At 47.7% G+C, this 16,308-nt stretch overlaps 1 protein-coding gene across 3 annotated transcripts in view; it reads left to right on the forward strand.

The window, feature by feature from the left end:
• Positions 1-16,308, forward strand: part of FSTL4 (follistatin like 4) — a 332,505-nt gene that overhangs the window by 35,093 nt on the left and 281,104 nt on the right. The window lies entirely within an intron of this gene.

Consider the following 16,308-nt stretch of genomic DNA (forward strand, 5'->3'; position numbering starts at 1 on the left):
CTCATGATCATGTTTACAGTCTCTTGCAAGAAGCCTTATTTTATTTTTAGTGAAGTTTGATGTAATTATTTAGTTTCACCCAGCAAAAACAGCATCAACAATAGAAAATGGTTTATGTTCTGAGGTATTTCAATATCTTGGAAAAGATGCCACTGTGAAAAATATTTCTGATTAGATTTTACAGCTTTAGCTAAGCTGAAATAGAAATAACCAATTACTTTTCCTTTTGAAAACAATTCCATGATATCCTGTTTTCCCTGCCAGAGTTCCTTAGCACATTTGTTTTATGGTCTCTGAGGTAAGTATATGGTTAGTAATTTCTGAAATCTTTCCGTGGAAATTTAAGTTTCTTTATTGTTCTTCAGCAATACCCAGTCTCTAATAAAGGAATGTCTTTTGTATAGTTTATGAAATCATCACCAGTCATCCCTTAATTGAAGGGAAGATGAAGTCAGAAACCAAAGTGAGTTATTGGTCTAGTATCTGGCCTTTGGTTTTCTTTTTTTTTATTGTTGACACTATTACAGGTGTTCCTCCACGTTCCCCCTCTTTGCCCATCTCCGCCCAGCCCCCGCCCCCTCCCCTGACCTTCACCACATTGTTGTCTGTGTCCATGGGCTATGCATATATGCTCTTTGGCTAATATTTTCAGCTATTATCCAGCCCCCCCCCCCCCCCCCCGCAACACCCTTCCCTATGACATCTGTCAGTCTGTTCCATGTATCCATGCCTCTGGTTTTATTTTGTTCATCAGTTTATCTTGTTCTTTAGATTCCACATAATAGTAAGATCATATGGTATTTGTCTTTCTCTGACTGGTTTATTTCACTTAGCATAATAATCTCCAGGTCCATTCATGCTGTCACAAGGCATAAGAGTTCCTTCATGTTTACAGCTGCATAGTATTCCACTGTGTAAATGTACCACAGCTTTTTTATCCACTCATCGACTGATGGACACTTGGCTATTTCCAGATCTTGGCTATTGTAAATAATGCTGCTATGAACATAGGGGTGCATATATTCTTTCTGATTGGTGTTTTGGGATTCTTAGGATATATTCCCAGAAGTGGGATCACTGGGTCAAAAAACAGTTCCACTTTTAATTTTTTTGAGACCCATCCATACTGTTTCCACAGTGGCTGCACCAGTCTGCATTCCCACCGACAGTGCACGAGGATTCCCTTTTCTCCACATCCTCACCAGCACTTGTTGTGGTTTTAATTTGCATCTCTCTGATGATTAGTGACATTGAACATTTTTTCATATGTCTGGCCTTTGGTTTTAGATTTAACCACACCTTCTCTGTGGCAATGTTTCCGAAAAGTGGCAATCTTTAAAAAGTGAGCAAATTCCATATTGACTCCCAAATGTAACATATTCCTGCCTCCTGTTTAGCTCTAATTTTGTATACTACAATGAAAGACATAGAATGGCCATTTTTTTCAAAGTGTGATTCTAGAGCTTGGAGACCTACATTTTCCATATTATCTAGATTAGTGGACTAATCAAACTAGGTATCTGCTGCTGTCCGTGGTGCTGGAACCTTGGATTCAAAGGATGTAGATAATCTGGTTCTAGGATGAGCTTCTGGCTTCCATTCTCATTTGCTGTTGTCTCTGGGCTGCTATTATCCATGTCCTCTGAATTGCATCCATAGGTTAAAACTGCATTATTTGGGTAGAAAAACTAAAATAAATTGGACGAAGGTGGGTGGGGCAAGGAAGGCATGTTTCTTTTTGAAAGTTGTGTTCACAATGGTTGTGAAGACCATGTGAGTTGAAGAGAAATAACCACAAGGAGAGAAGGTGACATGAACTTTGGTTTTGATTGCTGTTCAATTCATGTCAGTATTTCTAAGTGTGAATGTGTGGAATTAATTTGCATTGTGGAAACACATTATTTTGGAATCTTCCTGTCCTTGTGTTAGAACTGTTTCTAAATAGTAAGATTGGGGTATGAGAGAACTATGTATATTTTTCTCAAAGACATAAAACAGTCTAGAATACTGAGGCTGTCTGAGGATGACCAAAGGCTTGGTCAGGCTGTACTCTACTCATCTTGAAGCAACAGCTTTCACACTGGCTGACCAGCACTTCCTTTGGGTTTGTATTGGCAAATTTGTCTTGACACCACATAAACGTTTTCTTTCATATTTGCACTGAAGTCTTTCTTGCTTGTTTCTGTCAAAGTTGAGTGTTTGAGAATTCCTGAAATAGCCCAGTGCCTTAACGTCAATGCTTATAACCTGGCAGCAAGGAAGGAAAAGTGAACCTTGCAGGTTGCTTGAAAGTATTTCTCTGTCTGAGAATTCATGGGCTTGGGCAGTGGGGTTGTTAATCTTCTCCAGAACAGTGCAGGTGTATACAAATAATAGAGGCACTGTGAATGTTTTAATAAAGTATTAATCCTCAAAACAGAAGATGTTATTGTCTACCCACAGATACTTAAGTTGGGGGCCTTAGCTTTGACTTTGAGCTAGAGCTGAAAGAGAAGCAAATAAGTAATATTCTGAATGTTTCTGTTCAGTTTACTGGGCCCAGCAGATTCTGGAGAAGTCTGGAGAGGTAGCCTCTGGATCACAACACCTAGGATATTTTCATGTTTTTGTTTTGTGTTGTTTAAGTCCTATACCTGACTCAGGGCTACAACTGGATGACCAATTGCAACTTCACACTATATGACTCCTGGACACTCTTCACTAAGTCTGTGAAGTGAGAGGGACTAACATTAGTAGTGGAACTGGAGTCCAGGCTAAATCATAGCGGGGCTGGAGACTGTTAGTGACATGATGCACCATTTGCCTGAGACCTGATCTCTGCCGTGTTTCCCCCTATGGTCCTCCCAGCCTTGGGTCCAGTGTTATGGTCCCAGACTGTAGCCCAGCTTCCTTACCTCTGGCTTAACTCACATTATTCCTACAGCCTGCGTGATCTTTCTTGAAGTGTTTAGCATACCCTACCTTCTCTGAGAGATCAGGGATCCTATTAGGTCAATCATTTCCTGAGAGTAGAGACCCTCCCCTCATTCACCCCCAGATCCCTCACAACCCTAGCCCAGGGCCTGTAACTACTCAGTAATTATTTCTTGACTTAAATGCAAGCTACAAATTGCTTTGTATGGGTCCTAACCCAATGAGTGATGTCCTGATCAGAAGGGGGAATTAGGACAGAGACATGTAGGGAGGACACCATGTGACGATGGAGGCAGAGACTGGAGCAGTGAGTCTATTCGCCAAGCATTGCTGGCAACTACCAGAAGCCGGGCAGAGGCAAGGAGGCTCCTCCCTGGGGCCTTCAGAGACAGCATGGCTCTGCCAACACCTTGGTTTCTGACTTCCGGTCTCTAGAACTTTGAGAAATTAATTTCTCTGGTTTTAAACCACCAATTTGTGGAACTTTATTACAGCAGCCCTAGGAAAGTACTACACCAGGCAAGTGCTGGACTCAGTATTGAACTAGTTTTGCCATTGTTTTTACTGCAGAATCTCTCAGGTCTTTAAGATGCTAAGTATGACTGTCAACAATGGGCTGTAATATGCAGCATTTCCCAAGCTTAGCTTCCCATGCATCTCAGTTTTGTTGTTTTTTAACATGTTGGGACTGGCATGCAATGCCCTTTGCAAGCCCCGCTGTGGAGAGTGCAGGAAGAAGGAGCACTTCCTCAGTGCCCAGGACAGGATGCCCTGGCACCAGTGCCTTCAAGGGCGGTGCAAGGACAGGATGGTAGGGCAGTAGTAAAGATAATCACTTCTCAGTTGTTCTGAAGTTTTCAGAGACCTTTCACTTTTTTTTATCCTCACCTGAGGATATTTTTTCCATTGCTTTTCAGAAAGAGTGAAAGGGAGGGAGGGAGAGAGAGAAACATTGATATGAGAGAGACATATCAACTGGTTGCCTCCCACATGCACCCCAACTGGAAGGCAGGGAGCGAACTGCAACCTAAGTATGTGCTCTTGATCAGGAATTGAACCCATGGCCCTTCAATGTGCGGGCCGACACTCCAACCAATGAGCAACACTGGCCAGGGTGACCTTCACCATTCTTTACCTCCCGTGACTCTCAGGAACCCAGGACATGAGCACGGCAGGTAGCACGTTATGCATGCGACTCCTCCCGTCCTAGCCATCTGGTTTTAGTAGCAACAAGGGCTCCCTCGGATGTGTCCATCCTTTCTCTAAGGCAGTGGTTCTCAACCTTCCTAATGCCGCGACCCTTTAATACAGTTCCTCATGTTGTGGTGACCCCCAACCATAAAATTATTTTCGTTGCTACTTCATAACTGTAATTTTGCTACTGTTACGAATTGTAATGTAAATATCTGTGTTTTCCGATGGTCTTAGGCGACCCTGTTAGCAGTTCTCAACCTGTGGGTCATGACCGCTGCTGAGGTTGAGAACCGCTGCTATAGAGCCTAAGACCATCTGAAAACACAGATATTTACATTACGATTCATAACAGTAGCAAAATTACAGTTATGAAGTAGCTACGAAAATAATTTTATGGTTGGGGGTCACCACAACATGAGGAACTGTATTAAAGTGTCGCGGCATTAGGAAGGTTGAGAACCACTGCTCTGAGGGGTGGTAGCTTAAATGACTTGGACTTGTGTTATCACATCCAAGGTCTCTGCACCTACATGCCTACTCCCAAGCCAGACTGCTGAGAGGGACTGTTGGAAGAAAACTTCCTAGGGGAGCTTTCTTTCCAGTTAGCTCTGTGGTAAGGATTCTTCGGGGGACCTGGAGGGAGATACAGTTTCAGAGATTCTGGCAGGACTGAAAGACTGGTAGGATGTTGTTTGGGGGGAAGGACCCGTGCCTTCCCAGCTGGACGAAGCCCTTGCACCTTCAGGGCAGTCCCGTATTATACTCAGATCCTGGGACGCACGGGTGCGAGCTTCACGGGGAAGGCGAGCTGGCTGCTGCATCATCTGCTTTCCTGGGCAGGTGTTCTCCCCTCCCCCAAGACACCTACAATTTAATTTCAACTTTTTTCTGAGGCTTCAGCACAAGGTGCCAACCTCAGCTCTCCTCCTAGCCACTCCCGAGTCCACTCGGAGGGCTGGTGCTGATTACGACGGCCAGGTCTCCTCTGCTCAAACCAGTCCTTCTCTCTAACCGATCCCGTCATGTTGGATTACAGCCACGAGAGAACACTTGAGTGAGCTGAGCAAGTGGCTGGGATAATGCAGCCCTTGTCAGTCATGTCTCAGGAGCATGGGGTGATCTGTGCGCCCTTCCAGAGGCCTGTGACTGTGCTACGGATGGAGGCTGTGAGTTTTGGGGTGGGCACCAGTGTCACGTTGCATTACCCAATGATGGCTCACCCACAGGTTCTGGTCCGGACCCGCCTGGCCTGGCTTCTAGCAGGGCTGTGAGGGAGACCTGGGAAGAGGAATGCTGCTGTCTTCAAGATAAAAGGAAGAGGGGAGTGACGGTCGCACACAGCTTCAGGGTGGCTCAGCTGCTTAGCAATGCACATCACCTCAATAAACATGACCTGCAGTCCTGAGTGTAACTAGAGCCTCACTCTCTGAAAGCCCTGGAATTATCCCTAATTGGCAGCTGCCTCTAATAGCCCCTTACAGTTCTATGCATCTGGAGAACTTCAGCTATCAAGAATTGCATTCTGTTCACCATTCATTGTGATTTTGTTTAGCAGCTGCTTTCTGGATCTCTCAGTTGTCTGCATAATGTCTCTTGGTATGAGGTGAAGTCTGACTCTCTTCTATGAAACCGATTAATAAACTCCTCGCTTCTTTTGAGGTAACTTCTTTAATGGCTGCACATGCAGGAAATTTAAAAGGGTGTTGTTCAGATTTGACAGGGCCCAGGGCAGTGGGTCCTTTTCAAATCTGAGAAAGAGGTGGAGTTTCCGGCCCCGTCCTGCCCCCACATGTACAGTGGAGCTTGCTCTTTCTCTCCTACAGTCGCTGGGCTCCAGAAAGCTGGGAGCGATAATCTACCTCCTTCTACTTCTAACCCCACAGAAATGGGCTTCTGGATAGCGCCGTTCTTTGTCAGCGGCTGGAAAACTACACTGTACCTGGTTGCCCAGGTTGAGTGGGAAGTGGATGGCACAGCAGGCTGGTTGTTCCGGATGAAGGCAATGAATTGGTGCCTAATTTTTATCATGACCAAGTGGTGAGCAGTAGAATATCACCTCACCAATTACTTACTCACAGTGTAACTTTGGGCTAGTTACTCAATCTTATCTGGAAAAAAAAGTGGGCATAGGAATAGCACTGACCAGTAGTTCCAACTCCTGGATATAGAAACTCAGCGTGCACTGGCTGAAGTCTGAAAGGCAGGTGAGACTGCAGAGCCCCAGGTGGAGCTGGCTTCAGGAACAGCTGCTACAAGGGCTCTCTCTCCCCAGCTCCTTCTTTCCTTTGGCTAGGTGGCCTCTTTCTTTTTTCATTCTTTTTATCCTCACCCGAGGGCATGTTTATATTGAGTTTTGGAGAGAGGAAGGGGAGGGTGGAAAGAGAGAGAGAGTTGAGAGAAACCATCGGTTGCCTCTCGTATGCACCCCAAATACCAAGGACCAAACACACAACCTAGGTGCGTGCCCTGACCAGGAATGGAACCACAACCTTTTTGGCATACAGGATGATGCTCCAACCACTGAGCAACCCAGGCAGGGCTTATTGGCCTCTTTCATGCAGCCTCGCAGGATGGCTTCCCGCAGCTGCAGCTGAGTCCTGATTGCTCACCACCTTGAGGATGAAACAGCTTTCCCCAGGATGACACCAGAGAAGTCCCAGTGAGGATTATGATTTGCTGGGCTTGTATTATGACTCCAGCTCTAAACCAACCACTGTGGCGGGGAGGGAATGGAATACTGTGATAGGCCAGGTGCGATCACATATTCTCCCTCTAGGGTTTGCAAAACCACTCTCACTCAAATGCCGGAGAAATGGGCACAGCTTTGGTCCTCAGAGGAAGGGTGCTGGCAGTATGCAATCTATGCCCCTCACAGCCTCATGGAGATGTTGTTGTGGGGAGGGATGGGGTGTGGACAGCCCTTGGCACAGTGTGGGAGGTGGTATCAGTGCCAGTGAGGTTGGTAATCTTCACTATGGCTCTTCTTAACCTGCACCTGTAGGTCTTAAACATAGAGTGAGGACCGTCTCCAACCTGACCTGCATGTGACCTGCGTGATGTAGCCTGTTGACTTTTCCTATGAAGAATTTTCTGAAACAGCCCATTCACATTCCTCCCCTCCATCAGAGTCTTTCGTGAACTTTCTGCTCTAATTCTCTTATTCCACAATCAGAACCAAATGGCTCCCTTCTTGATGGTGACTTTGAGAACTTAAGGACAAACACTCACACACACACACACACACACACACACACACACACACACACACACACACACCGCACCTCACAAATCCTTGGGCATCACAGTTAGTGACTCCTTGTATTTCCTTTCAGTTACTGTGTTGCAATAAAGCTCAGGGAGTGCAGACCAGGGCCCTTCCCAAGGACCAAGCACAGTGTTGGCCAGAGGAGTAGTGGGCTGTGGGCAACCCCAAGCTTCTGTTCCCAGGATTCCCCGCGATCATTCCGAGTGCGTGGGCCTGGGAAGCCCGGCTGTGCCCCATTCAGTGAGCACCGAGGGAAGGTTAGATGCCTGGTACGTTCCAGGCTGGCCTGCTCTATGTCTCCACTTATCACAAGGCAGAATCACAGGCATGAGGACTGCCAGGTGGTTTGGTTCTGGACCCAGGGCTCCAGGCTCCCTGGCCCCACCTATGTGCTGTGCTTGCTCTTCCCAACAGCCCTTGGAAGGCTCCCTGTCCTCAGGGACCATCCTCAGAGCCACTCTGCTCTTGCTGCCAACGCGTGAGTCCCCCTTCTAAAAAGTGCTCCCAAGGTGCTTGTGCAGATGAGCTGTCTCTGGTTGGGATGGGCAAGCTGTAGGCCTGGTAGGTGTGGGCAGGGCCATGAACCCCGTGCAGTGAGTTGTGCTCATTGTGGCGTCTCCTTGGTGCCATTGCAATATGTGGGCATGGGTCCCTGTCTAGAATTTGTGGGGCAGAGTCATATTCCCTGAGAGTTCATAACCCACAGGTTCACAGGACAATAGGGCGAGTCCTTCCGGAGACAGCACTGCCCTGAACTCCGAGCTTCTGTCAGGCTCCGAGCGGGGGTGGTGCCACTCCCACCAGCCCTGCCGAGGCCTGTCCCTGCCAGGAGGCTCGCTTCTCAGTTCTCTTCTCTGAGATCCCGGCACTGAAGGTTGGCATCTGTCCTCACCCCTTGCCTGGGCCCCAAGCCCGGAGGCGTTTCTCTGCTTTTCAGAAACCCTTGAAATGATCTTCTCCATATAAACATGGAAGCCCTTTCCAGTCGCGTTAAGCCATTTGCCCAGCGATATTAATGCACCATTGGCGAGCCTCTGGGTTAATTACCTGTGACTCGAGAATCATTTGTTTCTGTCTCTTCTATCTCGTCACTGCTCAGCAATTTTTATTAGGAAACCAGCTACAGAATCCAACCGATCATTATGTTCCCTTCTTTTCTCGTCATCAGAATTAGTTTGTCTTTAAAAAACCCTTTTTTTTAAAGCCTTCTTATTTTCAGCTTGTGTTCTCCTAACAGAGCTCAGCTTCAGTGGGACCAGAGCCAAACTGGAGACAGTCTGCAGGGTGGGCCGTCTCATCTCCGTGAGTGAGGCCTGGCAGGGCCCTCTCTGACGGGGAGCTGCCTGCTGCCCAGCCATGGGCCAGTTTCTCCCCGTGGTGAGGGCTTCACAGTGTGCCCTCTGGGGCAACCTCTGGCCTCAGTGACTGAGCCACGGTGTCCCTGGAGGTCTTTGCAGATCGGGCAACCCGGCTGCAAGACCCTGAGCATCAGCACCCAGCCCGGGGCTCTCTGCACACGCCTGTTGCAGTTATACTTCTTCTTGCCCAGGGCTGCCACTGGGTTCCGAGAAAAGTCTCCTACGTATAGAAAAGTTTTTGCAAAATGTTGAATTTTACATGAGGTAAGGTAAGTTTTCCTTGTGCACAGGGGACATGCGATGCAGAAATGAGCAGGTTCTGACCAGCCACTGGTTCTGTGAGGTGCATGGAGCATCCACTGGCCTAAACTGTGGGGGGTGTCATTGCTTGTTTGGACCCCTACGCATCCTCCTTTCTTTAGCTCTTCAGCCGAAGGGCACAAGGACCAGGGCGATTGTGCAAACTCCTCCCAGTGGCAACTCCTTAATACTTACGTCCATGGGCTACTCAGAAGCTTTATTTTACATTTTTCATAACAGATCCCTTTCTTCTTGGGAAGTGGGGGTGGGGGCTCACTGGACGTAAGCTGCTCCTTCCAGATGGGCATTATGTGGCAGGTGGGGCACCTGGGCCTTCCATATCACCAGAGGTCTTGTTTGGAGCCATTTTTATTTTTAATAGGCAATTTCCTGTTTGTGGATACATTAATTTAGGGGCAAAGGCTTACTCACTGTTTTAATATAAACTCCTTAGATTGAGGCCATTCTTAATGGAAATATTTTCACAGCTGTGTCTTATTTAGTCCTCATGAACACCCTCTGACGTATGCATTACAATCTTATTCTGTAAATAGAAAAAAATGAGGGACGCTTTGAATGTTATAAGAAATTGATCAAAGAATGAAAATGGGCTTGACCCTGGTCATTCAGGAATGCACATTCTGGATGGAAATTCAGCTGTGTCGTACCGTTCTGATTGAAACGCTCGTACTCACACACATAGATGCATCGCTCTGCGGCTGACGTGCCCACAGGGCTGGGTCCGTGGGACCTGCGGGTCTGCCGCTGCAGAGAGAAGTGGGACCTCCAGGTTCAGAAGAAATAGGCCTTTGAGAGAAAAAATCACAGGCCTGGAAAATGAGTTGTGGGAGTAAAAATGCATGTCAATCTGTTTGCTTTACTGATTTTAGCAGCGACTTGCTCTCTCTTTTTTGCCGTAAGCAGCATTCCCACTCAGCTGCTGGGCTGCTTCATCTGAATTTTTATCCTTTGTTTGAGTCGCTGCATGGTTGGGTAACTGTGGCCAAGAGTAGACGTTGATCTGATAGGGTCAGATCTAATCTCATGCTTAGAAACTTCAGCTGAAAATAAAATCAGGGTTTTATTTCTCTTTTTTAAAGACAGCAGGTCTGTAATGCTGTGCTAGCCTATCACATTTCCCCTTTTACAAAATTTAAAGTAACAACGTCTTACGCTTGGATAATGTTCCCAGGCTGCTTTTGCTCTCAAAGAACTTTCCTGTGTGTGATCTCATTTAACATACATTCAAGAAAGCCTTTGAGTTAGGCAGCGTGAAGATGTTATCATTGGTGTCCGCCAGATGAGGAAACGTGCTCACAGGTGGCAGGGACATGTCGCAGGTCACACAGCTCCCTGAGGCGGGTCTGAAGATTCGGAGGTCAGCTCTGCACCCTCCCCCCCGCCTCCCCCTCCCCCCCACCCCCGGGCCTCTTCTCCCATGTGTGAGTTTACAGCAGAAGTTTTAAAATTAACACCCCATGGTAAAGCACAGAGTTTTTAGTCCTGTTTTGGTTCTTTTAAAAATAAATTCTTATCAAGACAACTCTTCTCATCTGTCAATGGGATAATTCCCATACCTTGGAGACTTAGTATATTGAAAATGTGTGTGCGGGGGTGAGGGGGCAGGGGGTGGGGGGCGGGGAGGATGGTAAAAGTTAATCATTTCACAGTACATGTCTGTGGTGAGGTTTAATTATCACTTGGCATATTTCATGGATTAAAACGATGACAGTTTAAAATATAGCCAGGAAATCCATTCATTATCGTGTGTCAGGTTACATCAGAGTCACCCCCAAATACAGATGCTCCCCAGACAGACGAACCTGCCACACGATCTGATAGCTACGGATGGCCCTGAACTGAAACTCAGACCAAGAACTGCGTTCTGCCACTGCTGTCAGGATCCAGAGGGAGCTCGGGTGCAATCCATCGGTGTGCTTTGATTCTTGCATCATGTTGCAGGTGCTCACCTTGCGATGCTCCCAACCTCCCCCCGCCCCCACCACTGGCTTTCTGCAGAATGTCTAATGGACAAGGTGATTTACTGTGAAGTGGGCTTTGAGGGAACAAATGACAGCTATTGGAACTGCAAGGGGTGACATACATTTCCATGTCTTCCCAAGATGAAGAGGTTGAGAAGCAGCTTCTTGGGGAGGCTGCTGGTGCGGGTGGTTTGATAAGCTCAGCCTCATCTTTCTGTTTAGGAAATAATTACATAATTGCCCCTTTCCCACGAGCTTGCTGGACGAGGAGCTGTCCAGAGCTGACCTGTCTGTCCAAATCTCAAATTTGCGTTTGGAGAGCCCTGGGAGAGGGAGCAGATGAAGCCATCTCAGCAATGCAAATGCTGTTTGACATGTGCTAGCTCAGTGCTTATCCATGCTGACAGCGGGGTCCATTAGGACGCCGTGTCGTTGATCAGAGGCACTCAAACATGGCCCGAGGCATGCCACCCCGGCCAAGCCCCATTGAGACCATCTGAGAGCACACCGGGTGTGCCTCGCTCTCTGGTCCAGGGGCCCTTCCACCCCTTGCTTCTTGGCTCTGCCATTCACAGAATCAACTCAACGATCCAACTCCAGATCTGGAAGATCAGGCTGAACAGGGGTTAGTGATGGATTTGGGGCCCACGGCTGTACATAGTGAGCAGCAGAGGCGGGATGTGAGGACCGGAGCCAGCGTCATAGACCTCAGGGCTCTCTGTGGTTGTTGTTCTCACTTTCTTCCCCTTCTTCCTACCCTTGGGGACAACTTTTTCCTTCTCTGGAGAGCGGCACAGTGTCTAACGCCCTAGATGCCATTTCCCGGGCATGTACATTCTGGCTGAGTTTTCTGGTTAAATGTCTGCTTTGACTTTTGTTTGAAATATTTCTAGTTATTTTGTTTTCCTATTGGAGAGGAAGGGACCACAGGAGGGACATATGATCACAGCTGTCACTGTTAAAGTCCTTCCATAGCTTTTCTGGGTTAACTCGTTTCAGCGCTCCCAGCCGTCCGTGTGGCCGGCCAGCATGGCCTCCCAGCATGGCCTTCCATTTTCCAGGTGAGGAAAAGCTTTGGGAGGATTGGTGGTCTGGCTGGCTGGCTGCCTCAGTTGGTGCCTGCACGTTGCCTCTCACGGGAGGAGTATCCGAAGTCCTTCGTGAGAGCGTGTCCCTGTGTCTCTCTGTGGTGGCCTCGCTAGGACTCTGTCCTGAGGACTCTCAGCTCTAAGGTAGATCTGCAGGGCCATTTCTAATGGCCAGCCCCGGAGAAGGAGCACAGTGTCTGTGGGGGCGGGAGCAGTGTGGAGGACTGGGGAGACAGAGGGCACGTCGAGGCCAGACACTGTAGCTGCTGGGTGCTGGGAACAGAGGAGAGGGTTCTGGTGGCTCAGACAAACTGGAGCCTCTGCCTCTGACTCAGTGAGCTGCAGGCAGCATCAGGCTCGCCTCCCACATCCCCGGGGGATCAGAGGGAGAGTTTCCTTTTGTGGGCAGGAGACCCAAAGGCAGAAACGAACATGGCCACTGTGGTGGGAGCCCAGGGAGTGGCGGGGGCAGGAGCCTTTGCCCACGGGCTGCACCACCCTGTACCTGTGCTCCGGGGAGTTCTGTGGCTCTGCTCCCATCTTCAAGGGGCCAGAAAGGACTTTTGCCCACAGATCCCTCTCCTGCCTGCTGGCTAAGGCCTAACCCCCACCAGGACTGCTCCCTCCCGCTTTCCTCTTCAACACCCCAAAGTCATTTGGGGTCCTGAAGGAGTGGCAGAGGTTCCACTGAGCCACCTCACACCTTACCTGGGGAACTCACCATGCCTGTCTTCCTCTTTGTGAGAATAGCAAACACAGGCTTCTTCTAAGAACCCCAAGCCCAGTGTCTGTCCCATATTTATTTTGAATGACAGGCCTCAAACTGGTGGCCCATGGGCCAGATTCAGCCGGTGGTCATGTTTCATTTGACTTATATAGTGTTGGCCCACAGAGGGTTTTTACAAAAATAGGTTGATCTTATTAAGTTGCCAACATTTAAAAACAAGGACATTTTACATACAGATTCAAGTAGGACAGTTACCTTGGAATGTGAGATGGGTTGTTAAGCCTGGTTCTACTTGACTGCATGGCAGCAAGAAGCTGTGTGAGCAGAGCAGCCATACCCTTGGAGCGTGCCCGTGCTCTCCTGTTTGCCACAGCCTGCACTGCTCCCTAGTGCCTTCCTGGTACTGAGACCACGTGTCTGGGGCAGTTTTGGAAAACGAATATAAACAAATTGAAGTCCTGAAAGAACCACACTGACTAAATTACCTGAGTGGTGTCTGTAGGCATTTGAGTTTTTAGCCCTATTTTGAACTCAGGTATGGAACTTGTTAATCACGACGCAGAAGGGACAGGTGTCAGTGAGAGGCAGGACAGGGGTGAGGTGAGCAGGAAGCAGGGAGGAATCCTATCTAATAAAAGGGTAATCCCCTATCTAATAAAAGGGTAATATGCAAATTAACCATCACTCCATCACAAAGATGGCCATGCCTATAGCCACAAGATGGTGGTGCCCAGTCCTCTCAGCCCCGCCGGAGTCCCCCAGTCCCAGGGGGGCAGCCGCTGAGAGTGGGCAGCATGAGCGGCCTGGCAGAATGCTTGCTTCATCGCCGTGGTGACGAGGTAAGCGTTCTTCCCTGGATGCAGAGGGCCTCTGGGCAGCGGGCGTGGAGCGGCCAGGCCCCACAGAAAGCTACTGGTGCACGGATTCGTGTGCAGGGCTACTAGTTTAGTATAAAGGCTGAAGTAGCCCTTGCTCATCCCCTTCTTGAGTATCTCTGGTGAAGCTGGTGTCCCTAGGTGGGCCCTTGGTTTTGGCAGTTACGTCTCCCATTAAACTTATTTTCTGATATTTATGCCTTGATCTGTAAGCATTCACTCCAGGCTATCAGTTTGTAAGTGAGTTTCCAGCTTGGTAATTAATATTTGTGCTTATTTATGTAAGTTAAGTCTTTAAAATGAATCAGTTGCTTTAAGCATTTAAAAGACATTTCGCATATATTTTAAAGTAATTGCTTTCCAAAAATATTTCCTACTGATATTTTGTTAAATCTAAATGTACATTTATAGTACTCAGTAGACCAGAATAGCTCTGATTTATATGTTTTGGTCCTCTGGATTAAAAAAAAAAAAAGAGAGAGATAGAGAGAGACATTTTAAAACCATCTTTTAAATCAGTGTACCTATTCCAAAGAATCCCTTGGCTCCTCGAGAACCAGTCAGTGTTAGAAAAATAATAAATATGGCGTGTTCTCTGGGCTGATTTAGAATTTAATGAGAGATGACATCTGAGCCTGAGAGCAAGCCTGGCTAACTTTTAATCTGGGCTCCGAAGTGTCCCGGAGCTTGGAGGAGCTTATTAACTCCCTCTGTGTCAGTTTCTTAATGTGCAAAATTCCGATGACAAACAGCTACCGCCCTTGTGTGGTGAGAATTAATGCTTGCTGAGTAGCAAGTATTGTTTTAATAAAGTAGTCCTAATTGTTTGCTTTGTACATTTTCCGCTTTATTATTTTTATTATTTCTCTTTGCCTCTGTAATTGGTAGTTATTGTGTTCTCGTTACTTTTTTATTAGTCGTTTTGTAAAAACTGTCTTGTGATTTATCATCTCTCCCACACTTATTTCCCCCCAAATGTCCTCAGAGGAGGCAGGAGGCAGGCGAACAGCACTCGCCTCTAACGGAGTTGGAGCTATGGGCAGCTCCTCGCGGCTCGCTCTGGTCTTAGCAACAGTGGTTCCCAACTGGTCGGCTGCTGTGCAGTTAAAGGACTTGTATGACACCAAGGAGACTTCCTAGAAAAGCATCTAAGTAACAGTGAGAGGGCAGGATTACGAGTCTGCATGGCGACTGTGAACTCCTTCCATGTAGGAGGAGCAGGGCAAAATGGTCCCATTCAGCTTGGAACATGCAATGAGCCCATTCTTATATAAATGAATAAATAAGTGGGAATCAAGGAGAGCTCTTCCTATAGTAGCATGCCAGATAAGAAATTTAGGAGGGATGATGGAGATTAAAAGTCATCAATGGATACTGAAAACCAATAGTCCAAACTTGATGACAAATATATATTTATATATTCTGAAAGTATTTCTTCACCAATTATTTTTTAATTACAAAGAGAAAAAATACTACCTCTGCTCTGGAGACACTTGATGGATACCACCTCAACCAAGGGATTAAAGCCAACATCATGTGCCTCTTGATTTGATGTACTGAGGAAGACAAAATGCCAGTTCTGTGGTATTCCTGTTAACAATTTATCACTTGAATCTTATCATGAGAAAACATCAGACAATTTCAAGTTGTAGGATAGTCTACAAAATAACTTTCCTATACTCTTCAAAATATCAAGGTTATAGAGAAACACAGGGAAGGCTGAAGAACTCTTCCAGATAAAAGGAAACTAAAGAAATGTAACAATTAAATGCAATCTGTAGCTCCTGGACTAAGCAAGAAAAATAGCTATAAAACACTATTGGGACAATTAACAAAACTTGAATATGGACAGTAGATTAGATAATAGTGTTGTGGCAATGCTGATCTTTACAGTTGTACTATAGGAGGATGTCTTGACCTCAGGAAATATATAAGTTAAATATATAAGTTAAGGTTAAAGGCATCTGATGCCTTTACCTTGTTCTCAAATAGTTTCCAAAAAAGTGTGCACATGCGCGCGCGCGCGTGTGTGTGTGTAGTGTGCGCATTTACATGTGTGTATTATATATTATACTAGAGGCCCGGTGCACAAAATTTATGCATGGGGGCGGTGGGGGGGGTGTCCCCTCAGATCAGCCTGCACCCTCTCCAATCCAGGATCCCTCTCACAACCTGGGACCACTGGCTCCTAACTGCTCACCTGCCTGCCTGCCTGATCGCACCTAACTGCCCCCCCCCCCCCCGCTGGCCTGGTCACCCCCAACTGCTACCCCTGCAGGCGTAGTCGCCACCAACATCCCCCACCACCAGCCTAGTCATCCCTTAGTGCCCCCCCGCCGGCCTGGTCTCCCCTTACTGCCCCCCTCTGCCAGCCTGGTCGCCCCTCACTGCCCCCCCCCCCCCGCCAACCTGGTCGCCCCTCACTGCCCCCCTCTGCCAGCCTGGTCGCCCCTCACTGCCCCCCCCCGCCAGTCTGGTTGCCCCCAACTGCCCCCCTGCCAGCCTGGTTGCCCCGTGCAGCCTCCTGCTCGGTCGTTTGGTCACCCCTCACTAATTTCCTGCCAGCCTGGTTGCCCTACACAGCCTGTTCAGTCGTCTGTTCGGTT

Source organism: Plecotus auritus (assembly GCF_963455305.1).
Source record: "Plecotus auritus genome assembly, chromosome: 6".
Taxonomy (NCBI): Eukaryota; Metazoa; Chordata; class Mammalia; order Chiroptera; family Vespertilionidae; genus Plecotus; species Plecotus auritus.